We start from the raw sequence: 27,903 nt of genomic DNA on the forward strand, positions 1-27,903 counted from the left end.
TATACCTGGATAAGGAATCCTCTTGCTGATTATCACCAACCACCTTCCCTCAGCTGATATTCAATAATCCTTCATGTTGAAAACCACTTGGAAGAAGCACTAGGGATAGCGAGTACACAGAATATATTCTGGGTGGGGGACTTCATTGTTCATTTCCACGAGTGGTTCAGTTGCACCATGATTGACTAAGCTGGTTAGTTCTGAACGATATATCTGGAGACTGTATTTTCAATCACCTTTATCAGATGTGCCCAGTGCGTGATCCATTTTGGCCTACCACCGAGGAACTCACCAGCCACTCTCACTCTCCTGATTACTTGCTCTACCACCAAACTCACTACGGGTTAGGGCTGAAGATAGAGTCCCATGTCTCTAATTGTTATCATACTTGCTACCAATTTATTCTTGGTTTAAATGCCGTCTGCATTCAGTTCAAAAGTCTTAAATTCTGTATTTTGTTTGACCATTTTCCCTGTTCCTTGTTTGCTGGTGCACTGTTATATTTGAATAGCCTGCCTCTTCTTGTCACACTCTGGTTATCACTGAGAACATCACTCCCTGCGCAATTACCTTGTGCTTTCCCTTTAACTTTCAAAATCACCCTTCACGTGAATCCTCCCCCATTGTCCAGCTATTTAGTTTAAAGCTCATTACAACCCTAGTTATACGATTTGCCATTACACTGATCCTTCAGATGAGTGCCATGCCAATGGTTCAGCTCACTCGTTCTCCTGTACTGGTACCAATGCCCCTGGATTGAAACCTATTTCACCATTCCCCAATCTTTGAGCCACGCAGTCAACTCTCTGACCTTATTTCCAATTCCAATTCTCTTTTTCCAATTCTAGTGGTGCACTAAGGCAGACTTTTGTCTGTTTCCATAGCTAGTTATTCCCAGAGGTTTATAGCTTGAGAGGGCACAACTCCACATCTATTGTGGCTGGCCAGGAGTCTCTCCCACTCTTACCACCAGCCGTTGGCGTGTTTGGAAGGATTTACAGGTTGAACGCATCTTCCTTGGCTTCAAGTCCTGGGGTGGGACCTGAATTCGGAGCTTCTGGCTCAGAGACAGACATGACCCATTGCGTCACAAGACCTGCTCTGATCTATTTACTCAATGCCAACTTGCCTGTGGCTAAGGTAATAATCCACAGATTATTACCTTTGTGGATCTACTTTTTGATTTTGCTCACAGGTGCTCATAGCCCTCAGCAGAACTTCTTCCTTTGTCCTACCGATGTTGTTGATACACTCATGGGCCACAGCAATTGAATCTTTCTCCCACGCTACAACCCTGAGGCGGTGTCCTTAACTGCACCATGCAGGCAACATAGCCTTTGGGACTCATGCTTTTAGTTGCAGGCTACAGTATCCCCCTAACTATACTGTGATGTTCGCTGTTGGGCCTATCAGGATGCTTTGAGAACGTAATGTTAATAAAGAACATCAAGCTGTGTTATTAAACAGAGCTGATTTATTTACACTGCTAAATTAAATATTCTAACCAGTCAACAAGGAATAAGTTATTAATTAAACAATTAAGTATTATTATCTTATTGTTAACCCCTTGTATTCCTTACAACACACATATTGTTACATATACTGTTCCCTGCTACAACTACATTTTTTTTTTACTCCTGGTACTTGAATGGTCTCCTGTACCACGGTTAGTTTGCTCATTCACCCTGCAATCCCTGTTCTCATCCACCCAGGCTGAAAGAGCATTATACTGTTGGATAATTGTAGAACTGAGGTTCCTCCACTGTTACCTTCTGGGTCCCCATACCTGTCTCCTTCGCAGCCACACCCTCCTGTCTCTGACCATGGACCAGATTTTGAAAAACATTAGCTTGAGGGGTATGACTGCCTCATGGAAGAAAGTGTCCAAATAACTTGCCCCTCCCTGATGATTGCAGTATCCAAAGCTCAGACACTACCAGCTAAAGTGAATAATTTCCCAGATACATCCTGGCCACAAGTACAGGATAAATAGGAAAGCAGCCTATGCCCATATGTAGTAAGACCTGGACAACATTTAGATGAGGGCTGATAAATGGCAAGTAGAGTTCGTACAACACAAATGCCAGGCAATGACCATCTCCAAAAAGGAGTTAAACAACCTTCCTCTGACAGTCAATGGTATTGCTGTTGTCAAATTCACCCACGGTCAACATCCTGTGGTCACTGTTAACTAGAAATTTAACTGGACCAGTCACAGAACTGCTCTGGCTACAAGAACACTGAATCTGGGTATATTCTGTGTTGAGTACTGGCCTCCTGACTCCCCAAAGCTTTTCCATCATCTACAAGGTAAGAGTCAGGCAAGTGATGGAATACTTGCCAATTGTCTGGATGAGACTCAACATCTTCCAGGATTTTCACCCCATCCGCCACTTAATTCACTCCCCCCATAATTGGAGTACTGTTGCTGCAGTGTGTACCATCTATAAGATGCACTGCGCCAACTTGCAAAGATTCCTTTGGCAGCACCACCCAAACCTGCAACTTCTGCCACAATGAATAACAGGATAGCAAATGCATGGGAACACCAGCCCATGCAGGTTCTCCAAGTCACTATTCATCCTGACTTGGAGCTGTATTGCCATTCCTTCCTCTGGTTCAAAATCCTGGAACGTTCTCCCTAACTGCACTGAACTCCACCACAAGGTCCGCACAAAGATAATCAGGGATAGGCAATAAATATTGTCCACATCTTGTGATTGAATAAAGAAAGTGTTGCACAATTCAACCAAACCAGTGCAAGCATGCACCCAGATAAGGAGTAAGCTCATGGAACACAAACCCACAGGCACACAAGAAACAGGAAGAGGGCAGCATTGAGTGAGGTGGTGTACAATTGGATACCTTGGCATGGAAAATTGCCTGTAATGAACCATTTGCAATGAATACTTCCTACCCATGACATGCTATGGTCTATTCCAAATAACCCACACATCTGGTTGGCCTGATAGCATGTGCGACAAGTTGGAATGGAGTCTTACAGCCTTCGCAACATTCTCATCCTTTCACAGTCCTACCTAACCACCATTGTTGATACAAAGCATAAATAAAAAGAACAATATCGACTTTGCGAATTCACAGCATAATTACAAGGTCCATGCATAACCCATTAAAGTTTGTTGTACATTGACCCGGACCTTCCAAACAGTGGCAATGATGGTCAGATTGCCGTTTTGCTCATGATTTCCCCTGACTCAATGCTGCTGTGCGTTTCTTCAGGGATCACAGAAATGCTTAGCACAGCTCATCATCACTTGGTAAACTGGGTTGGAGAGATCAGAGTCAGGAGAAGACAGGACACACAACCTGACCCATGGTAAGATTAAATGTCCACGCTTAATGTTAATGACTAGATGAGTGTAAGAGTGACTGAGTGAATGGGTCGGTGGGTATGTGAGAAGTGAATGGGTAGATGTCCGGTTGATAGGTGGTCAATTGGATAGGTGGGCAAGATGGGTAAGTAGGTAGGTGGATAAGCAGGTAGATGGGCAAGTGGTAGATGGGTGAGGTGGGTAAGTGGGTGGGTAGATTGGTTAGGTGGTAGGTGGGTGAGGCCTAAGTGGCTGAGATGGTAGATGGGTAATGTGGGTAAGTAGTTAGGTAGCTAGGTAAGTGAGTGGGGGTAGGTGGGTAAGTACACAGGTGGGTTTCTGGGTAGATGAGTGAGGTGGGTAAGTGGGCAGGTGGGTTCCTGGGTAGGAAGATGAGGTGAGTGAGATGGGTAAGTGGGTAGACAGGTGAACATATAGTTGGGTGAAATGGTAGGTATGTGAGCTGGCTAGGTACTGATGGCTAGGTGGGTTAGGTATTAGATGGCTAGGCGGGTAGGTAGCTATGTAGATTGGTGAGGTGATAAATGGGTTGGTGGGTAGGTGGTAGGTTGATGAAGTGCATAAGTGAGTGAAATAGGTGAGGTGATTAGTGGTTGAGGTGGAAGATTGATGAGCATGTCAGAGGTTGGGTGGGGGTTTTAGGTGGGTCCGTGGGAAGGTAGTCATGCCAGGGGGGTAGTGACTGGTTGAAAAGTATAGTCAGGTCCAAAGATGTGCAGGTTAGGTGGATTGGCCATGCTAAATTGCCCTTAGTGTCCTAAAAGGTAAGATGGGGTTACTGGATTTTGGGAATAGGGTGGAGGCATGGGCTTACATAGGGTGCTCTTTCCAAGGGCTGGTGCAGACTCAATGAGCCAAATGGCCTCCTTCTGCACTGTAAATTCTATGATTCTATGAGGTCATTGGGGGTGGGGGGTTGACAGGCCTGGTTGGGGAGGTAGTCCGCTGATTAGGATGGGTAGTCAGATTGGGACAGTGGTCAGATGGTCAGGGGCTCGTTGGGCCAGGTCTACCATTTCCTGGGTAACTTTTCAGGTACTGCTGAACTATTCCAATCCTCCGATTCTAGTTCAGAGTGAGACATATACGGTGGGCCCCAGGAAATAGGGGAATTGCCCATTTGAAGTTGAAGCTTCCAAGTAAATTAGTCTGTGTGGCAGGAATTCCACAGGGTCTGAACATGCATCTTCAGTTGTATGTCTAATCTCTGACCATCTGGGAGAGTTGAAGGTTTGACCATATTGTTTTCTGCTTTTAAACTCATGCAAGGAAAGTTCAATTTAATACAAACCTATCCATTACAGATTCTACTTCCTAATTTTTACATTACTTTTCTTGTCTTTTTTTTAGCCTTTTTGTCTTTACTTTTTAATTCTCCTTCTTACTAATGATTTTTCTCCGTCTTTAAAGTCTTATTTGTATTTTTAATCAATACTGAGATCCACAAATGAATGTTGGTGTAGTGTTGCTGTTCTTCTGTTCTTCCAACATGGTGCCGTTGCGCTTAGTAACAACTGTGAACAAGTGTTATGGGCCAGGGTTTAGAAAACTCCAAAGTATATCATGGTGTTCACCTTACCTACAACTGTTTATTTATTTTGGTTACGATGAGCAAAAGGGCTGCCTTTCAGGTGTCATTCAACAGAGCCCTTAAGCATTATTAATCAAAAAGTTTATTCTACAAATTTAGTTAACATTTTTACAAACACACACAGTAAGGATTTTTATCAACTACCAACATAAATACCCCACACAGCTACAGTACTCTACGTATAACTCTTAATAAATTTCCCTCTAAAACTGTTCCAATTTAATAACAAGATCCCATAAACCAGAAACCCCTTTTCACAGGTGTGGTCCAGCACACAGCTCTCAAGACCTGGTTTGGATGCTCTTGTGTCCTTTCCAAAACTGCAGATTTGATTTCTTTCCAGAAAACAATTATTTCTTTTCAAGTTATCAAGCAGTCTGGAACAGCGTTTAAACTAAAGGTAGAAAGACACTCCAAGATACCTCTTGCAGGGGGAAATAATGTGTGAGGGCTGGGTTGCACTTTAGAGGGAGGGAGAGTTTGTGATGGGGTTGGAGGGTCCATGGGAAGAGAGAGTTTGTGAGTTGCGAGGGAGGAATGGACAGTAGAAGAGTACAGAGTGTTGTTTGAAATTCAGAATCACAGCTTGGTATTTGAAAGATAAATTTTTGCAGAGCTTGAATTGAAGCTGATAAAAATGTGGGCTTGACTGTGAAAGCACCTGCTGTTTCAGAACCTTCACTACCATCAGTTTCTTTAGCAATATGAAGCAACACTATTAATCTGGCAGTCAAAAATGCAGAAAATTGAAGGTGAGGCAAGAGGACGAAGCAAAAAGAAAGTTTGTCATTTTACTTTAAAAAGTTTGAAGTAGAGACTTCTGGTGACGGGGATATGCTGATAAGTCGCATATCAGGTGGTTCTCCTCCACGAACTTGAAAAATAGGCACTTTTTGCTGGAGAAATGCTGGTAAACGATACCAATCATCCGCACAGCACTCACAAAACGAAGAAAGAAGGAAAGGTGCCAAACAACAACCAGTCTAGAGGGGGAATGGAGACCATGGCCGGGATTCTCCGCCGGCGGCATTCTCCATTATGCCGGTGCCCAGGGATTTCCCAATGGCGTGGGGCTGCCCCACAATGGGAAACCCCGGCCGGCATAACGGAGAATCCCGCCGGCCGGTCGGGGTAGGAATGTGGTGTGGTGGGGCGGAGAATCCCGCCCCAGGAGTGGGAAGAGCCTGGGCAAACAGCAATCGGCCGAGCCAACCAGCACGCGAGGCAGTGAAACTCAGACTTCACCAGAGCGCGAGGAACCGACCCACCACACGAGAAGGCCCCCCTCGCCCCTCATCAGGGGATGAGCACAGTAAGAAGTCTTACAACACCAGGTTAAAGTCCAACAGGTTTGTTTCAAACACGAGCTTTCGGAGCACGGCTCCTTCTTCAGGTCCTTCTTCACCTGAAGAAGGAGCCGTGCTCCGAAAGCTCGTGTTTGAAACAAACCTGTTGGACTTTAACCTGGTGTTGTAAGACTTCTTACTGTGCTCACCCCAGTCCAACGCCGGCATCTCCACATCATGGCATCAGGGGATGGGTAGAGGATGTTCCTCTCGAGAGTTAAGGAACACCAAGAAGAAACAAAATCGGACATACATGCTGCGGTGAAGGGTGCAGTGACCGAAGCTCTGGCAACCATGCAGATGGCCCTGGACAAAACCGAAAAACGACTAGAAGCCCAGGAGGCAACAATTAAAGATCTGGAGAGGGCTGCAACGGACCAGAGCGACTGGATCATCGTCCTGGAACAGGAGGTGGCAAGGCTGGCCGCGACACAAGGCAACCTGAGAGGAAAGGTTGAGGATCAGGAGAACGTGTTGGCGTGGCAGAACCTACAAATCGTGGGCCTTCCGGAGGGGATCGAAGGTAGGAACCCACAGACTATGTGGTCCAAATGCTAGGTAACCTGGTGGGAAGGGATCAACTTCCCCAACCCACCAGAAATCGACAGAGTGTACCGATCGCTCCGACCAAAACCCAAAATTGGGGACCAACCGAGGGCGATAATTGTAAAAATGCTCCAGTACCAGGATCGGGAAAGAATCCTGCGCGGGACCAGACAGTCCAAAAACTGCAGCTGGGAAGGTTACAAGATCCGGATCTACCAGGACATTGGGGCTGACCTGCCCTAGCTTTGGGCCGATTTTGACAAAGCGAAGGCTGCGCTGTACAGAAATGGCGTGATATTCAGAATGCTGTACCCAGCCAAGCTCTGGACCACGTATCAAGGCAGAGGCACTTTGTCACAGTCCCTGCGGATGCTGACACGTTCATCGCAGAGAACGGACAGGAGAAGTGGCAGCAGGAGCAGCGATGAAGGACCCGTAGAATGAGACTCTTATAACGCAATGTTTTAACAAAAAAAGTTATCTCCCTTTTACAGTCTGTACAGCCAACAATAGACCATTACCACAGCGACCGCTTTACGTGGGAGAACACTGCCTCATTTTGGAAATCAGAGCGGTAAGAGAGGGAAGGATGAGAGAGTACAGCTAAGCACAGGGGAAGGTGAGGGAAATGGCGGACAGGGAGCCCAGAGATCAGGCAAAGGAGGGCCAACACTTAACTGTACAGACGAGGGAAAAGTGGGAGGAGGATGTGGGGTTTGAAATATGGTGGGGACTCTGAAGCGAAGCACTGCGCAGGGTTAACTCCACCTCCACATGCGCAAGGCTTAACCTAACCCAACTAAAAGTGGTACACAGAGCCCACTTAACCAGAACCCGAAAGAGCAGGTTCTTCCCAGAGGCGGAGGACAAATGTGAACAGTGACATGGAGGCCCAGCCAACCACGCCCACATGTTCTGGTCTTTCCCCAGACTGGTTTGGTTTTGGACAACCTTCTTTGAGGCAATGCCCACGGTGGTGGGGATGAGGGTGGAGCCATACCCAGGAGAGGCAGCCAGATCTCTTCATGGGGAGGAGGGCCGACACCCTTGCCTTTGCCTCCCTAATCACTCGTCGGCGAATCCTGCTGGCTGGCAGTCAGCAGCACTACCCAAAGCTGCAGACTGGCTGTCCGACCTGTCGGAATTTTTCCAAATGGAGTAAATTAAATTCGCCATCCAAGGGTTAGAAGAAGGCTTCCACAAAACGTGGGAGCCATTCACTTGGTTGTTCCAAGACCTGTTTGTAGCCAACAACTAGGATCCCAAAGATCAGGGGGGGGGGGGGGTAGCCACAGCACAGTAAGAAGGGGGAGGGGTTCAAACAAGCTGAGGGGGGGGAGGGGGGGGGGCAGGTGCAACAACAACCTGAACCAAAGGGAAGAAAGAAAAGGGAAAACTGGTGGGAAGCAAAACGCAGGGGACCAAAATCTATATGCAAACACTGCAGGGAAGAATTTAAAACAGGGGAAACTGTGATGTATCTATGTAAATAGTCAAAGCCGATCTATGTGTAAATAATTTTAGTTTTACTTCTTATACTCTCTTGTTTAATTCCCACTGTTTGTTCATACTCATATTTATTTTGTATACCAAAAACTCAATAAACCTATTTTTTAAAAAAGTTTAAAGTATTGGACAATGCCCAAACTGCACATTCATCCTCATCCAAAACTGTGGGTGAATTATCTGATCACTTAGGCTTGCCAATTTCCAGAGATACCATATCGCCAGAAAAAGTTGAACAAGAAATGGACTCTGACAACGGAAATACAAGATATTGCTGATCCTTTTGTTAAATTGAGGGACGACCTACCCTGAAGACATTGCCTTATGGTCAAAATCTATTCCATTAGTTATGGTAGAATATTTAGTACTGAATAAACCAGAAAACATGGAAAATTTGAGGAAAGGGTTTGCGGTTGGAAGCTGAAAGTAGGTCACAAGTCTTCAGACGTCCCATTTAAAAAAAAAAAAATTTAGTGTACAGAATTCATTTTTTTTCCAATTAAGGGGCAATTTAGCATGTTCAATCCACCTACCTCGGACATCTTTTGGTTTGTGGGGGCGAAACCCACGCAAACACGGGGAGAATGTGCAAACTCCACACAGACAGTGACCCAGAGCCGGGATCGAACCCGGGTCCTCAGCGCCGTGAGGCAGCAGTGCTAACCCACTGCGCCACCGTGCTGCCCCAGATGTCCCATTTTCTGAAGGTGAAGATAAACAGGATGACGGAAATTATAAATTGGTTGGTTTATTTGGAAACCTCGAAGGCATTTACCATTATGTTTGAAAATTAGTCTCTGACCCCAGCAAAGGGAAATGGGTACCCTAATTGGAGAAATGTTGGAAGAGATATTGCTGATGATGAAACTTCCAATGTTCATATCAAAGCTATGTGCGCGTTCATTCAAAGGTGTAAATTATCTGGAAGAATTGATTCTGCTTTATCAGCTCAGTTTGAAAAGGAGTGTTCTTACTGGGAGAAAGTGCTGAGACATGTTGTTGCCACAGCTAAACTGCTGTCTTCTTTGGGAGTACCTTTAAGAGGATATGATGAGTCATCAGTGGCAAGTCGAAGAGGTAATTTTTAGTCTGCCTTGAATATTTCAGTGAATTTGATGAGCTTCACAAACAGCGTTCAAAAAGTTATCAATCTTGTGGCTCGGAGAAGACCAACTGTTTAACGTACAGAACCTACAATAACTTCATTATAGTGGCAGAGCGGTAAGAGAAAAGACTTAAACCCAAGAGAGACTGAGAAAGGGCATCTAAAAATAGTTACTGGTCTGCCCTAAAGTAGCTCGGCAGCTAAAAGTTCCACATCTGGACTTCCGGTGATGGGGTTGTGCTGAGTAGTCGCACATCAGTCGGCTCTCCTCCTATGAACCCAAGAATAGATTATTTTACTCAAAATAGCCCAAAGTATCCCCACACCTCAACCAACATGAACGCGAACGGAGATGCCGACCAACAGCAAGTCCAGAGGCCGAAAACAGACAAGAAATGGGAAAAGCCAGGAGAAGTGAGTCGCTGAGCCGGCAGACGCATGAGGCGACGAAACTCGGGCCACGTCAGAGTGAAAAGGACTGACCCGCTGCACAAGGAGCCCCACACCCCCTCACCAGACGGGGGTCGGAGGATGTTTCAAGGAAATTGAGAGAACATAGAGAGGAGATGAAGACCGATATCCAGGCTGCGGTCAGGGTGGCAGTCGCGGAAGCTCTGGCGACCATGCAGGTGGCCCTGGACAAGGTGGAGATTGGAAGCCCAGGAGAACACCATAAAGGAGCTAGAAAAGGCCTCAACAGACTAGAGCAACCGGATTACTGCCCTGTAGAAAGTAGATAACAAGATTGGTCGCAACGCAGGGGAGTCTGAGGAGAAAGATAGAAGATCAGGAAAATCGATCAAAGTGTCAAACCGTGCGGATAGTGGGCCTGCCGGAGGGGATCAAAGACAATGTGGCCCAAATGCTGGGCAATCTGGTGCAAAGGGAGAGCTTCCACAACCATCAGAAATAGACCGAGCCCACCGGTCACTCCATCCAAGACCCACGGTTGGAGAACAACCGAGGACGATAATCGTTAAAATGCACTGGTACCAAGACCGGGAAAGAATCCTGAGCTGGGCAAGACAAATGAAAAACTGTAACTGGGACGGTCACCGGATCAGGATCTACCAGGACATTGAGGTGGACCTGGCCAGCCGGGACAGTGGTAAAAAGAGCAACCGAATAGAATTTATTTATTAATTTAATTCCCCGTCTCGAAAGGCACTTTGCACAGGACTGCATTCCTCGTTCTGAAATGAAAAAAGAAATGAAAATCGCTTATTGTCACAAGTAGGCTTCAAATGAAGTTACTGTGAAAAGCCCCTGGGGGGGGGGGGGGGGGGGGGGTAGGGTTGCGAAGAAAGTACCATAGGGGAAACATAGGAGCATGGATAGTAAGGGCATTAGGCTGGCTACAACAGGCCACACATGGCAACTTGGAACACAAAGACACTGCAATCAACCACTTTAGAGTGTCCCTGAACAAAGGGAAACCCCGGAGAGCAGGAGCTTACTCACATGGTGTACATTCAGATGGTGGCCATGTTGGGTGGCCCTTGGACAACGGGAAATGCTGGAGGGTAGGGGCCCGGCCTTTTGGGGAGAACGGTGACTGCGGCCATTTTGGGCGACTCCCTAACAAAAGGAAACCCCTGAGTGCAGGGGCACTTCCACCATGTAAGTATGGTTGATCTCCAAGAGGGAGAGGACACAAACCCCCATCAGGATAGTCACCTGGAATTCAGGGGACATAATGGCCCTGTGAAAATATCCAGAGTCTTTGTCCACTTGAAAAGTATGAAAGCCGACATAGTCTTCCTCCAAGAGATGCACCTGAGGGAGAAGGACCGACTGCGGGACGAGGGCCTGGGGTGCAGCCATACTGCTAAATAAGAGCACGACGTTTACTGCGATGAGGACGGTTACGGACCCAGGGGGTGGTACGTCATGGTCAGCGGTGTCCTGGATGGGACATCGGTAGTCTTGGTCCCAACTGGGAGTTCACAGAATTTACAAAGAAGACCATGGCGGAAATCCCCGATGACATGCAGCGACTTATCATGGAGGGATTTTAATTGTGTACACGACTCATGGACAGACAGGTCGAACCTCAAAACGGGGAAGACCCCCAACATAGCGAAAGAACTCGCCTTATTCGTGGAGCAGATGGGTGCAGTGCACCCATGGCAGTTCACCCACCCAGGGGAGAAGGTGTTCCCCTTCTTCTCCCAGGTATACATGGATCGACTTCTTTGTAGCAGGGAAATCGGTGCTTGCAGGGTTAGTAAGAGTGGAATATTCCGCAATTGTAATCTCCGACCGTGCTCCACATTACATGGATGTGAGGTTGGAGACGGTCTGTGCCCAACGTCTCCCATGGAGTTTGGACATGGTCCTCCTCGCCGATAAGGCTTTCTGTGAGAAAATATCACAGGCCATTGACGAGTATACTACTAACAACCAGAATGGCGAGGTCTCGCCCTCCACGTTATGGGAGGCGCTGAAGGCTGAGATCAGCACGTAGAGATGGGAAAGAGAGGGTGACTAGGGAACAGCTCATCACCTCCAGATTGGAGGCAGACTGCCGATACTCCGAGGCCCCAACCATAGAGCTCCTGGTGGAGAGGAAAAATCTACAAATAGCCTTTGACCTGCTCTCCACGAAGAAAGCAGTTCAGCAACTCCAGCAGGCACGGGGGACCCTGTACGAACACGGAGACAAACCCAGCTACCTGCTGGCTCACCAGCTGAGAAAGCAGGCAGCCACGAGGGAAATAGCACGGATTAGAGACAGCAATGGCAAACTGGTAGGGGAGTTGGAAAAGGTCAACAAGGCATATGAGAACTGTACACCTCCGAGGCAAGGGGAATTGGGGATGAAACAGTTCCTCGATGAACTGGACATGCCAGTCATGGGGGGGAGATAGAAAATGGGGGCTGGAAACACCACTATAATAATCTTTATTATTGTCACAAAGTAGGCTTACATTAACACTACAATGAAGTTACTGTGAAAAGCCCCTAGACTTAACATTCCGGCACCTGTTCGGGCGCACCGAGGGAGAATTCAGAATGTCCAATTCACCTAACAAGCACGTCTTTCGGGACTTGTGTGGGAGGAAACCAGAGCACCCGAGGAAACCCACGCAATAGGGGGACAATGTGCAGACTCCACAAAGACAGTGACCCAAGCCAGGAACTGAACCCGGGACCCTGGCGCTGTGAAGCACTAGTGCTAACCACTGTGCTACCATGCAGAACTGGGAGAAGTCATGGAGAGAATTAACTCCATGCAGGAGGGAAGGCGCTGGGACCTGATGGACTCCTGCCAGTCTTCTACAAAACATTTACGACGGCACTGGTTCCGCACTAGCAGGAAATGTTCACAGACTCGTTGGCGAGAGGCACACTGCTGCCTACATTAGCACAAGCCTCAATCTTGCTACCCATGAAAGACAAAGACCCAACAGAATGCAGGTCCTAAAGCCTCATTTCGCTGCTAAACACGGACGTGAAAATAGCGGCCAAGGTCCCAGCCAGGAGACTGGAGGACTGCATACCAGAGGTGGTAGCAGAAGACCAAATGAGCTTTTCCAAGGGTAGACATCGAACATCAGGCGCCTGCTGAACGTGTTAAGGGTGGCACAATAGCACAGTGGTTAGCATTGTTGCTTGACAGCACCAGGGTCCCAGGTTCGATTCCCGGCTTGGGCTGCTGTCTGTGCAGAGTCTGCACATTTTCCCGATGTCTGCATGGGTTTCCTCCGGGTGCTCCGCTTTCCTCCCACAATCAAAAGATGCGCAGGGTATGTGGATTGGCCATGCTAAATTGCCCTTAGTTTCCAAAAAGGGTGGGTGGGGTCACTGGGTTACGGTGATAGGGTGGAAGTGTGGGCTTAGGTGGATTGCTCTTTCCAAGGGCCGGAGTGGATGCGATGGGCCAAATGGCCTCCTTCTGCCTTGTAAATTCTACGAATAATGACCCCATCCGGGGAGAAAGCACCAGAGGTCATCATCTCCCTGGATGCAGAAAAGGCCTTCAAAAGAGTTGAATGGAAATACCTCATGGTGGTACCGGCTTGGAGCAGGGTATAGTGCTCTCACAGCAAGTGTACGGACAAATACCACCACCTGCACAGAGGCACAAGGTAGGGATGCCAGTTGTCACTGCTGCTGCGATCTAACCACTAGAGATCTGCAAAGAATTGGAATGGGATACGGAGAGGAGACAGAGACCACAGAGTCTCGCTCTATACGGATGCCCCTTTCCATCTCGGTCCCACAAAGCAACATGGTGGGTATCATGGCACTACTGATAGAGTTTTCCGCCTTCTCCGGCTAATAAACCTCAAACTCATGGGACTGGATTCTCTGCTCCCCGACGGCAAAATCGCGTTCGGCGATGGACCGGAGAATCTGTTTTGACGCCAATATCGGGGGCGGCGTCGGTTTTCGTATTCTGTGCCCCCGTCGCGCTAAGTATCCACAGCCTCAGGCCCTCCCCGCGATGCTCCGTCCCCGACCGGCTGAGTTTCCGATGGCGTGGGACTCTCATGGTCTCACCCGTTGTGTACTTAGCGAGGCGGCTGCAGACTCAGTCCAGTGCCACCACTGTCGGGGAGGGCCGATCCGCAGGCAGAGGGTGCTTCATTTGAGGCTGGGGGCACTGTGGGCGGGTGGTGCAGGGTGCGCGAGTGGCCAAAGGGGAGCAGTACCTTTGCGGTCCAGGTCCGCAAGATGAGTCCGCCATGAAGCACGGCGCGGCCGCTGCAGGCCGCTGCCGTGCGCATGCGCGGCCACGGAACCGGAAAGTTTCAGAGCCATACCAGCAGCAGGAGCTGCGAGCTCTATGCTGCCTCCCTGCTAGCCCCCAGCACAATGGAGCATCGGTGGCTGGTTTGCGTCAGTTTTCCTGATGTAAAACACCACCATTTTCATGCCAGCGTGGGGACTTAGTCTCCCAACTGGAGAATCCAGCCCACGGTGTTTGTACAAGCACTGACCAAAGGGGTCTGGTACAACAGACGTACCCACAACACAAACCTGGGGCCCAACCAAACTTCTCCAGCACCGCAAAGAGGTACCTCAAATCCATCCAATCAAACGCCTTTTCTGCATCCAATGACACAATTATCTCTGGCTCTGGCCCGGCCGCTGTGCTAAGAACCACATTCAGCGGTTGTCATACATTGGCTGACAGTCTTCGGCCCTTTACAAATCCTGTCTGGTTCACCCCCAACTACCTCCGGGAGACAGGATTCCAACCTCAATGCCAGAAGCTTAGATAACAGCTGAGCGTCTACATTAAGCAGTGAAATAGGATGGTGAATGTCTGAAGAAAACTGCTGATTTATTTTTGCATGCTTTTCAACAAAGTTTGGCTGAGAATGCCAAAAGCTACCTCACTAAGAAATTAAATGAATTCTACAGGGAGGGCACAGGCACAAATCTTTTCGAAGACGAAATGAAACTATTCATTTGTTTTATCGATAATGATGAGCTCTGTGATTCGAGATCACCAGCTGATCAGACTTGTCCGTGATGGTCTGCAGCAACCTTTCCAAATATCATTCTGAAAATATTTTTTAACAATACCTGGCACAAATGCTTCCATTTAACAATATTTTTCTGCATTGGAAAGAGTTAAAAATTATTCACGGAGTACGCTGAGTCAGGGTGGCTTAATAAGTGCAGCAATGTTGACGATTGAAAGTGCATCTTTTTCAAGATTTTACCGATGATGATGCATTGGTGATTGTGTAAAGAAAAAGTGTAAAATAAAATCTATCTGAATTGCCATGCCAACAAGGGATGAAGCAAGAAAATCTTAAAAAGCTGTCCCTCTTCCATATTCTCTTGTTTTAATTCTGTTTTTCAAAATGGACTATTGCTGGTCTGATAAAATGGCTGCAGCCAGTCACAGGCTGGTAGTTCTAATCGCCATCGCTCTCCAGACTGGCCTTCAGAAAGTCTCTGGGACAAAGAACGGAATCCTGCAGACAAATCAACTGATATTGGACTTGGACTCACACTGGACACTCCACCCATATGAATTTACGACAAAGAGGAAGTAGACTTTTATTTTTGAAACCGAGTAAGATTGTGAAATATACCGAATGACAGCGAATGCATCTTGTTGATTGGAGTATTTGCTCCTGGACTGGCTCATTCTGGCCTGCACTGGCCTGTGCTTAAGTGATGCCATTGGCGAATTTTTCCATCTCGTTGCTCATCAGCAAGTTCCATGTTTGCTCGCCTCAAAACTCGGCCATCGTAGTAGTGACCATCTTTACTGTCATTCTGACAAGAGGTAAGCTTGGGTTTCAATTCAGTATTTATTCACACAGGCGTGTTTTTACAAGTTACAAAACAGTAATCAATTAGTGTAGTTTTGTGGCTTCCTCCTTTGAGTTCTGTGGGGTGAGGGTGGGTGGGGTCAGGAGGGGCGTGAGGTTATGTGGGGTGTGGGGAGGGGGCACAGAAACTAAGGAGAGCATAGGGCCCCATGAAGTGTAAATCGGCCTCTGGTCCCATGAATATACTCCTTTTAACATGAGTACAGATGAGTTCTAGATCCTAACACTCTGATGGCAAGTCTTTTCCTTGGCCCCTGCTGGGGAGAGGGCGGACGCTGTTTCACTTCCCATTCCTCCAACGCGGCCAAATGTGTTCAACATGCAGAATATAAGCTGAGCTCCATCTGAGCAAAGCATTTTGCAACGTTCACCCTCCGTCAATTCCTTCCTTGATAAATTCTCGACATTGCATTTCAAAGTCCACTTGGCTACAAATAAAAATTGTAAACACCTCATCAATCTCAAAACAGAGCATAATAAAATTGACCTGTGTGATCATTTCTACCACTGTAAAGATCAATCTATCACAGTTTCTTATGCAACATGTTGTGTCAAATTTATGAAACTAATCAGGGGCAGGATTCTCCGATTGCCGATGACGAAATCGCGCTCAGCGATCGGCAGGAAAATCCCTTTTTATGCCGAAATTGAGGGCGGTGCCATTTTTCCGATGCTCCGCCGCCTCAAAAATGGCAACGGCCTCAGGATGTCACCTGAGGCCCTCCCCTGGCGCTACGTCCCCGATGGGCGGCAAACTTCCCGATGGCGTGGGACACATGTCCTCTCAACTTTCGTAAACCTGGTGTGGCAGCTGCAGACTGTATCCAGCGCCTCCACAGTCGGAGTGGGGGGGGGAGCCGTTCCGCTGGTAGGGGTGTGGTAGTATGACGAGGGGTATTATGGTACCTGGAAGTGTGAGCTGCCATTGGTGCAGAGGACTCGCTGCCCATTGGCCCGGGTATGTCACGTGCCTCTCAGCCGATTGGCTGAGAGGTAGGTAGCTCCGCCTACGAGGTGGGGTATAAGAACCCATGTTCCCCGGCAGTCTGCCATTCTTCTGTACGTCTGCTGCCGGGTACACTTCTTGTGTATTAAAGCCTATCGTTCGGACTTTATCTACGTTTCGTGTCCATTGATTGTGCATCAATTTAATACACAAGATTTTAAAGGATGGAACTTCGTATCAAGCCGGAGTGTCTTCGACTCAGCCCCCACGCAGCAAATGCAACAGCAGCAAATGCAACAGCAGCATTTAAGCACTGGCTGGCTTGCTTCAATAGCTACTTGAGTACAGCTGAAAACGTCCCGACGAGGGAACAGAAGTTACACATCCTCCACTCGTGCGTAAGCACCGCCGTGTACACACTCATAGAGGACATGACAGACTACGACGCAGCCACGGACTTGCTTAAAGGAAATTTCATACGGCCGGTGAACCAAGTCTACGCTCGGCACTTACTGGCCACGAGGCAGCAACTACCTGGTGAGTCTCTAGACAAATTTTACCGTGCCCTCCTCATGCTGGGGAGGAACTGCGGCTGCCCACAAGTTTCTGCTGCCGCGCACACCGAACTTTTGATCAGTGAAGCTTTCGTTGCGGGTATGCACTCTTCGCAGATCCGCCAAAGACTTTTAGAGAGAGAGACTTGAAGCCTCACGGAGGCATGGGCCCTCGCCTCCTCCCTAGATGTTGCGAATCGTAACGCCCGCGCGTACGCCCCCGACCGCGCGGCGGCCCAATGGGCAGCGTGGAACGCGACCTCTCTCACCCCCACGGACACGGCCTGCGCCGCAGGGCGCCCCGATAAACCCACGGGGCCCTGCTGCTACTTTTGTGGCCAGGCAAAGCACCCACGCCAGCGCTGCCTTGCCCACTCCGCAACCTGTAAAGGCTGCGGCAAGAAGGGCCACTTTGCTGCCGTCTGTCAGTCAAAAGCGGTCGCTGCAGTCCCGAACAGCGACCGCAGGTCCTTCCGCCCGCTCTCCTCAGGGGCCCGGTGCGGCCCGCGGACCTCACTGCCCCCACCCCCCACCGTCACATGCGATCCCCGGGCACCACCATTTTGGGCCCCCGACCCCACGTGCAATCCCCGGGCGCCGCCATTTTGTCCACCCTCCACCATGTGCGGCCGACGGGTGCCGCCATCTTGGATCGGCACCGAGGACCCCGCAGGTGACTACTCTCTGCCAGATGACGACTCGGAGTTTTTGCCACGACTTGCCTCAGTCACATTGGACCAATCGCGGCCCCGCACGCTATCCACGGCGACCACGAAGATCCTCCTCAACGGCCACGATACAAGCTGCCTGCTGGACTCCGGGAGCACAGAGAGTTTCGTCCACCCTGCCACGATAAGACGCTGCGCTCTTCCTGTTTACCCAGTGAAACAAAAAATCGCTCTGTCCTCCGGTTCGCACTCGGTCCAGATCACAGGGTGCTGCATAGCGGACCTCACGGTCCAGGGGAGGGAGTTTAAAAATTACAAGCTCTTCGTCCTTCCCCACCTCTGCGCGGCAGCTCTCCTGGGGTTAGATTTCCAGTGCAACCTCCAGAGCTTAACGTTCAAATTCGGCGGCCCTATTCTCCCCCTTACTGTCTGCAGCCTCGCGTCCCTCAAGGTCGATCCCCCGTCCTTGTTTGCAAACCTCACCCCGGATTGCAAACCCATCGCCACTAGGAGCAGACGGTACAGTGCCCAGGACCGAACCTTCATCAGGTCCGAAGTCCAACGGCTTCTGAAGGAGGGGGTCATCGAGGCCAGCAACAACCCCTGGCGAGCACAAGTGCTGGTGGTCAAGACTGGGGAGAAAAATAGGATGGTCATAGACTACAGTCAGACCATCAACAGGTTTACGCAGCTGGACGCATACCCTCTCCCACGTATCTCCGACCTGGTCAACAGGATCGCGCAGTACAAGGTCTTCTCCACGGTGGACCTCAAGTCCGCCTACCATCAGCTCCCCATCCGCGAGAGTGACCGAAAGTACACTGCGTTCGAAGCGGATGGGCAACTCTACCACTTTTTAAGGGTTCCCTTCGGTGTCACAAACGGGGTCTCGGTTTTCCAAAGGGAGATGGACCGAATGGTCGACCAATACGGTTTACGGGCAACCTTCCCGTATCTTGATAACGTCACCATCTGCGGCCATGACCAGCAGGACCACGACACAAATCTCCGAAAATTCCTCCGAACCATAAAACTCCTTAATTTGACCAATAACAAGGATAAATGCGTGTTTAGCACCGACCGTCTAGCCATCCTCGGCTACGTAGTGCGTAACGGAGTAATAGGCCCCGACCCGGAACGCATGCGCCCCCTGATGGAGCTCCCCCTCCCCCTCTCCCTCAAAGCCCTCAAGCACTGTCTGGGCTTCTTTTCCTATTACGCCCAGTGGGTCCCCAATTACGCCGACAAAGCCCGTCCACTCATCTAATCAACCACTTTTCCCCTGTCGATGGAGGCCCGCCAGGCCTTCAGCCGCATCAAAGCAGATATTGCAAAGTGCTATTGACGAGTCCCTCCCCTTCCAAGTCGAGAGCGGCGCGTCCGATGTAACTCTGACAGCCACCCTCAATCAAGCGGGCAGACCCGTGGCCTTCTTCTCCCGTACCCTCCACGCTTCTGAAATCCGCCACTCCTCGGTCGAGAACGAAGCACATGCCATAGTAGAAGCTGCGCGACACTGGAGGCACTATCTGGCTGGCAGGCGGTTCACCCTCCTCACAGACCAACGGTCAGTGGCCTTCATGTTCGACAACGCACAGAGGGGAAGATAAAGAACGACAAGATCTTGCGGTGGAGGATAGAACTGTCCACCTACAACTATGACATCTTGTATCGTCCTGGGAAGCTAAACGAGCCTCCCAATGGACTGTCCCGCGACACCTGTGCCAACGCACAAGTGGACCGCCTCCGAAACCTCCACGCGGACCTCTGCCACCCGGGGGTCACCTGCTTTTTCCACTTTATAAAGACCCACAACCTGCCCTACTCCATCGAGGAGGTCAGGATAGTGACCAGGGAATGCCACATCTGCGCGGAGTGCAAGCCGCACTTCTACCGCCCTGAATAAGCGCATCTTATAAAGGCTTCCTGCCCCTTTGAACGTCTCAGCATGAACTTCAAAGGTCCCCTCCCCTCCAACAACCGCAACACGTACTTCCTCAATGTGATTGACGAGTACTCCCGCTTCCTGTTCGCCATCCCCTGCCCCGACATGACCATACCCACCATCATAAAAGCCCTGCACACCATTTTCTCCCTGTTCGGATTCCCCGCTTACATTCACAGCGATAGGGCATCCTCCTTTATGAGTGACGAACTGCTTCAATTCCTGCTCAGCAAGGGCATTGCCTCCAGCAGGACGACCAGTTACAACCCCCGGGGTAACGGACAGGTTGAGAGGGAGAACAATACGGTCTGGAAGACCGTCCTGCTGGCCCTACGGTCCAGAAATCTCCCAGTCTCCCACTGGCAAGAGGTTCTCCCAGACACCCTCCATTCTATCCGGTCACTCCTCTGTACCTCCACGAACCAAACACCTCACGAACGCCTTCTTGTTTTTCCCAGGAAGTCTTCCTCAGGGACCCCGCTCCCGACCTGGCTGGCTAACCCGGGGCCCATCCTGCTCCGGAAGCACGTGCGGGTGCGCAAGTCGGACTCGTTGGTCGAAAGAGTCCAGCTACTCCACGCAAACCCGTATGTGGAGTATCCCGACGGCCGACAGGACACGGTCTCCCTTCGGGACCTGGCACCCGCCGGATCACCGCCATCGCCCCTGCGCCAGCATCCCCCAACCTCAACTGCCCCCAGCAAGCGCCCCCTCCCCGGCCCCACCGACACCTGCACACCCGCGGCCCAGTGGACAGGACGACCCTCGCCTGACCTGGCCCCCGCTAGCTCCGACCAGGGGTATGGATACAAGAACAGGATCATCGCTCCCGGAGTCACGGACAACCACCGCTCCAATGTCGCCGGCACAGCTACGCAGGTCGAACAGGACATCCAAGGCACTCGATCGGCTGATCGAATCAATGTGAGCTGCTGAGGGACTCTCGTTCTCCTTGTCTGTTCTCCATTTTTTTCCTCCCCCCAGTTTTTTACACACTGGACATAGTTTTGTTTGTATTTTGCACATAATTGCGGGCCAGTGGGCAGCCATCAATGCAATGGTACGACCTAACATCTCTAGTCATACTACCAGTCTCTCACGTACTCACAGGACACTCACCCCCCCCCCCCCCCCCGCCATGTCCGCGTTTCCCGTACCACCCCCCCATGTCCCCCCCGGTTCCTTTTTCAGCAGGAGGTGAATGTGGTAGTATGACTAGGGGTATTACGGCACCTGGAAGTGTGAGCTGCCATTGGTGCAGAGGACTAGCTGCCCATTAGCCCAGGTATGTCATGTGCCTCTCAGCCGATTGGCTGAGAGATAGGTAGCTCCGCCTACGAGGCGGGGTATAAGAACCCGTGTTCCCTGGCAGTCTGCCATTCTTCTGTACATCTGCTGCCGGGTACACTTCTTCTGTATTAAAGCCTATCGTTCGGACTTTATCTACGATTTGTGTCCATTGATTGAGCATCGGGGGGACTTCGGTGGGGGCGGGAGGGGGACTGGTAGGGGGTTATCCGGTGGTGGTGAGGGGGTTTACAGGAGGGCAGCTTTTGGCAAGCCGGTTCCGCCCACGGCCGGCGCCATGTTGTATGGTGCGGCCGCCTCAGGCCGCCGCCGTGCACATGTGCGGCCACGGACACGGCCATTCTGCATCCGTACTGACAGTCGGGCTGCACGTGGAGCGGCTGCTAGCCCCCCCATCGGACGGAGCATTAGTGCAGGGGTGCCCCCAGCGCTTTGGTCGTAAGACCAGACGCATCCTCTGGACATTGCTGCAGAATCAGAGAATCCAGCCCCATCTCTGCATAGACACAAAGCTTATTTGAGATATTTCTTATTCCAATATTTCATTTTGTTACCCTCAAATCATTATTACTTTTTTGTTTACAACCCATGAACTTTTATACCTTAGTAAAACACTAAAGTACAGTCCAGCTGTTTCTCCCAATTATTCATGAATTCAGCCGCTTGAAAAAGACATGAGTAGTAGCAGAACTGACCATTCCAGCTCTATTTTACTTATACAAATTCATCATACTACAGGTTTAGAGCAGCACACCACAGAATAACAACCAATTTTTTTGGCATAATTTACCACCAGTTTCCATCAGTTTCATTCAGAGTCTTGCTCACGTCCGCATGAATTGCAATATAAAGAACCTGAGATAGAGGTTCATTTTGGGCCTGAGATGAAACATGCATCCCAATCAGATAGCACAAGGCCTACCAGCCCTCTTAACATTATTGTTCTTTACAGAATCTCCCAGTGTCTTTCAATTTGTTGCTCTTGCAGAAGCAACTCGCCCTTTAAACTGGGTCAACTTCAGGCCACTTACTACATTGGGAACAGCCCAAGTGGAAGTGGAGAGGGGAGTGAAGAGGCAACAGGAAGTGGATGTGGGGAGGTGTTATGGGAAAAAATAGCAGAGCCAGAGAAACCCTCCACTTCCTGGCTATACAGGAACAATTTTTTTTAAAGCAAAAACGTATCTTTCGTTGGCTGCCACTGATTTAGCCACAGCAATTGCTTAAGAGTCCGAAACAAAACAGGTACTGTGGTATTTAATGTTGACAAATTAAATATTAGACCTTTTGTTTCAGGTGACTGACCACAAGGCCACCAGAAAAATGGCCCATCCCAACTTCGGGTTGGACAACTACCAATCTTATTTTGGGAACAAATAGCAGCCCCTGCAATTGACCTGTGTTACCCTCAGAGAACAGGTGCAAAGAGATACCCTGCTGAATTTATTATATTTTGTGGGTTTTTCAAACACTGTAGCAGCATGTTTGTTGCAGATGTCAGAAACCACAGCTTTATCATCTAAGTCAGGCTGCGCCAGCAATTACTGCACACGGTTAGTTAGTCATCAGCCCATTTGTCGCATGACTTCAATCTTGGATCGAAAGGGGCCCAGAAAAAATTAAGTTTTTGTTCTGGAAATACAAATTCTTATTTTCAAAAGTACCTACAGGGCATCAGTGGTGAGTAGTTCTTTGGATTTGATTATTAAGCATGAAATTATGTTCAAAGTAATTAACCATGATATTACTACATTGGTTTTTGAATATTTTAAAAATGCATTTGATCTTACAATTGTACTGTGTTTCTGTAAATTAGAACGAAAGAAATGTATTCTGTCAAATAATAATTTTTAGTCCAAAGGATTCTTGAATAAATAGGTCCATAGTTTTCAAGTAGAATTACGGAATCCCTCCAGAGCAGAACGAGGCCATTCGGCCTATCGACCCTCCAAAAGAGCCCCCTAACTAGGCCCACTCTCCTGCCCTATCCTCGTAACCCCACCTAACCTGCATACGCCTGGACAGTAAGGGGCAATTTTATCATGGCCAATCCATCAAACCTGCACATCTTTGGACTTTGGGAGGAAACCAAACCAGCCAGAGAAAACCCATGCAGACACAGGGAGAAATGCAAACTCCAAACTGACAGTCACCCGAGGCCGGAATTGAACCCAGGTCCCTGGCGCTGTGAGGCAGCAGTGCTAGCCACTGTGCCGCCCCCATATTGATGTTTTTACATTTTATTTGAAACAGAAATCAAAGTGGAAAAAATATTAATTAGCCTTCATTCAGAATAGTGTGTTCAATTTTGGAAATCTTACTTAAGGCAAAACTTTAAGGACATGGAGAAATTGCGGACAGAGATTCACTAAGCTGACACCGTCAAGGATACCACACCATGTTACTTTAATTATGAGTGAAGGTTACAAACCAGGGCTCATTTCTTTTGAACAAAAGAAGCATAGAGGAGGCCTGAAATCATGAGAGGTTTTGCTTGAATGCATTGGTGAAAACCATTTGAACTAATCGGTCAGTTTGTAACTCAGGAGCATAAATCTAAGATCACCGGTAAAAGAATGAAGACGGGGGTTTGGGAGGGGAGATTATTTTTTAAGTGGTGGATTGTAAGCAAACATAATCGCCTAAAAGGAATCCAAATGAACATATAAACATGAAAAATCAGAGCCGGAGTAGGCCATTCAGCCCGTCAAGCCTTCTCCACCATTTGTATCATGGCTGATCATCCGCGTCAACTCCACCTGCCCGAACCACGCCAGTAGGACGGTCTTCCAGACCATTCTGTTCTCCCTCTCGACCTGTCCGTTACCCCTGGGGTTGTAACTGGTCGTCCTGCTGGAGGCGATGCCCTTGCTGAGCAGGAATTGACGCAGTTTGTCACTCATAAAGGAGGACCCCCTATCGCTATGTATGTAGGCGGGAATCCGAACAGGGAGAAAATGGTGTGAAGGGCTTTGATGATGGTGGTTGTGGTCATGTCGGGGCAGGGGATGGCGAACGGGAAGCGGGAATACTCCTCAATCACGTTGAGGAAGTACGTGTTGCGGTTGGTAGAGGGGAGGGGACCTTTGAAGTCCATGCTGAGGCGTTCAAAGGAGCGGGAAGCCTTTATCAGATGCGCTTTTTCCGGACGTAGAAGTGCGGCTTGCACTCCGCGCAGATGTGGCAGTTCCTAGTGACTGTCCTGACCTCCTCAATGGAGTAGGGCAGGTTGCGGGTCATTATGAAATGGAAGAAACGAGTGATCCCCGGGTGGCAGAGGTCCTCGTGAAGGGCTCGGAGGCGGTCCACTTGTGCGTTGGCACATGTGCTGCGGGACAGGGCATCAGGAGGCTCGTTTAGCTTCCCGGGACGATACAGGATCTCGTAGTTATAGGTGGATAATTTGATCCTCCACCACAAGATCTTATCGTTCTTTATCTTGCCCTGCTGTGCATTATCGAACATAAAAGTTACCAACTGTTGGTCCGTGAGGAGGGTAAACCTCTTCCGGCCAGGTAATGCCTCCAGTGTCGCACAGCTTCTTCTATGGCCTGTACTTCCTTCTCGACCGAGGAGTGGCGGATTTTGGAAGCATGGAGGGTACGCGAGAAGAAGGCCACGGGTCTGTCCGCTTGGTTGAGGGTGGCCGCCAGAGCTACGTCGGACGTGTCGCTCTCGACTTAGAAGGGGAGGGGCTCATCGATGGCGCGCATCGTGGTCTTTCCAATGTCTGCTTTGATGCGGCTAAAGGCCTGGCGGGCGTCCGTCGACAGGGGGAAAGTAGTTGTTTGGATAAGAGGATGGGCTTTGTTGGCGTAGTTGGGGACCCACTGAGCGTAGTAAGAGAAGAACCCGAGGCAGCGCTTCTGGGCCTTGGAGCAGTGAGGGAGGGGGAACTCCATAAGGGGACGCATGCATTCCGGGTCGGGGCCTATTACTCCATTTCGCACTACATAGCCGAAGATGGCTAGGCGGTTGGTGCGAAACACGCATTTATCCTTGTTTTCGTTAGGTTCAGGAGTTTTGCGGTCTGGAGGAATTTGCGGAGATTGGTGTCGTGGTCCTGCTGATCGTGGCCGCAGATGTGACATTATCGAGATACGGGAATGTTGCCCGTAAACCGTATCGGTCGACCATTCGGTCCATGTCTCGCTGAAAGACCGAGACCCCGTTTGTGACACCGAAGGGAACCCTTACAAAGTGGTAGAGTCGCCCATCCACCTCGAACGCAGTGTACTTGCGATCACTCGTATGGATGGGGAGCTGGCGGTAGGCGGACTTTAGGTCTACCGTGGAGAAGACCTTGTACTCCGCGATCCTATTGACCAGGTCGGATATACGGGGTAGGGGGTACGCATCCAGTTGCGTAAACCTGTTGATGGTCTGGCTGTAATCGATGACCATCCTGTTCTTATCCCCGGTCTTTACCACCACAACTTGAGCTCTCCGGGGACTGTTGCTAGCTTCGATGACCCCTTCCCCGAGAAGCCGCTGGACCTCGGATCTGATGAACGTCCGGACCTGGGCACTGTACCGTCTGCTCATAGTGATGACGGGTTTGCAATCCGGGGTGAGGTTTGCAAACAGGGAGGGGGGGTCGACCTTGAGAGTCACGAGGCTGCAGACAGTGAGGGGGGTTATAGGGCCGCCGATATTAAACGTTAGATTCTGAATATTGCACTGAAAATCCAACCCTAGGAGTGTGGCCATGCAGAGGTGTGGGAGGACATAGAGCCTGTAATTTTTAAACTCCCTTCCCTGGACCGTGAGGTTCGCTACACAATACTCTTTTATTTCAACTGAATGGGAGCCAGAGGCCAGGGAGATTTTTTGATTGACGGGGTGGACAGGAAGAGAACAACGCCTTACCGTCTCAGGGTGTATAAAGCTCTCCATGCTCCCAGACTCGAGCAGACAGGACGTCTCGTGCCCGTTGATCAGTACCATTGTCGTTGTGGAAAGAGTGCGGGGTCGAAACTGGTCTAAGGTCACCGATGCCAACCATGGCAGGAGTTCAGAATCATCATCGGGCGGTGTGTGGTCACCCGTGTTGGGGTCCTTGGAGCTGATCCAAGATGGCGGCGCCCACTGGTCGCACATGGCTGAGGGTGGACAAAATGGCGGCGCCCATCCCCCGCACGTGGCGTCGGCAGAGCAAGATGGCGGCGTCCGGAGGCCCCACGTGGCGCTGGGGGAGGAAGCTGGCAATGTTCGTGGGCCGCACGGAGCCTGTGGAGAGGGTTGGAGCGGCGATCCACACTCGCCGCCCGGGACCGCAGCGACCACCCGGGCCTGGCAGACCGCCATGAAATGGCCCTTTTTGCTGCACCCCTTACACGTTGCCGAACGGGCTGGGCAGCACTGTCGGGGGTGTTTCGCCTGCCTGCAGAAATAACAACGGGGCCCAGCGGGGTTGCCGGGTGTCTCGCAGCGCAGGCCTGAGGCGATTCAGAGTCCGCTGAGGGGGAATTCCACACTGCCCAGGGGGTCACAGCACGGTTGGGGGCGTAGGCGCGGGCGTTTCGGGAGGCAATGTCCAGCGAGTCGGCGAGGGCCCGTACCTCCTTGAGGCTCATAGTTTCTTCCTCAAGCAGTCTCTGGCGGATTTGTGGGGACTGCATACCCGCAACAAAAGCGTCCTGGATCAATAGTTCTGTATGTTCGTTAGCCGAAACTTGTGGGCAGCTGCAGTTCCTCCCTAGCACGAGGAGCGCACGATAGAACTCGTCTAGTGACTCACCAGGGCTCTGTCATCTCGTTGCCAGTATGTGCTGGGCGTAGACTTGGTTTACTGGGCGGATATAATGTCCTTTGAGTAGTTCCATTGCGGAATCGTAGTCAGTAGCGTCCTCGATGAGCGTGTAGATGTCCGGGCCCACTCTCGAGTGCACGATCCGCAGTTTCTGCTCCCTCGTAGGTGTGCTTTCTGCCGTGCTGAGGTAGCCGTTGAAACATGCTAACCAGTGCTTAAAGGTTGCTGCTGCGTTAGCCGCTTGGGGGCTGAGTTGTCGACACTCTGGCTTGATGCGGAGCTCCATCCTTTAAAATCTTGTCTATTAAATTGATGACAGAAGCGAGGTTGTAGTCCGAAACCGAAGGCTTTAATAGACATGATGTACCCCAGCGGCTCAGGTACAGAAAGGAAGCTGTGGGGGTTACACGGGCTCTTATGCCCTGCCTTACAGGGCGGAGCTACCTTACAACTCTAACCAATGGGTAACTAGTGTTACATACCATTGGGCCAATGAGCACCCCACTCTATCCCCTCCACCTAACCTGCACATCCCTGGATTCTAAGGGGTAATTTAGCATGGCCAATCCACCTAACTTGCACACCTTTGGACTGTGGGAGGAAACCGGAGTACCCGGAGGAAACCCACGCACACACGGGGAGGATGTGCAGACTCCGCACAGACAGTGACCCAAGCCGGAATCGAACCTGGGACCCTGGAGCTGTGAAGCGATTGTGCTATCCACAATGCTACCGTGCTGCCCGTTGTTGTTAAACATTTGACTTCAGCTCAAGTAAAAGAGGTTGAACTCAACATTCAGAGTGGTAAGATATATCTGAGTGCCAACAAGACAACGGACAGCAATTAATGGAGGTGACATGGGTCTCGCTCAGGCAAAAGAGCAGCACATTGCGTCATTTCAGAAAAGCCCACCAAATTAAATATTTATCACTAGACAGCGGCAGGCCTTCCACAGGATCAAGAAGCCCATGGGCAGTAGTCCC

The 27,903-nt window shown here is 50.0% G+C and overlaps 1 protein-coding gene across 1 annotated transcript in view; it reads left to right on the forward strand.

The window, feature by feature from the left end:
* Positions 1 to 22,692: 22,692 nt before the first annotated feature.
* si:rp71-68n21.9 (kelch-like protein 13) overlaps positions 22,693 to 27,903 on the forward strand; it is an 85,718-nt gene continuing 80,507 nt past the window's right edge. The window contains exon 1 of the mRNA XM_038801978.1: positions 22,693 to 22,847. The gene's annotated coding sequence lies outside the window, so the exon portion shown is untranslated. The remainder of the gene's footprint in view (positions 22,848 to 27,903) is intronic.

The sequence above is a fragment of the Scyliorhinus canicula genome, chromosome 7, assembly GCF_902713615.1.
Source record: "Scyliorhinus canicula chromosome 7, sScyCan1.1, whole genome shotgun sequence".
In the NCBI taxonomy this organism is placed as follows: Eukaryota; Metazoa; Chordata; class Chondrichthyes; order Carcharhiniformes; family Scyliorhinidae; genus Scyliorhinus; species Scyliorhinus canicula.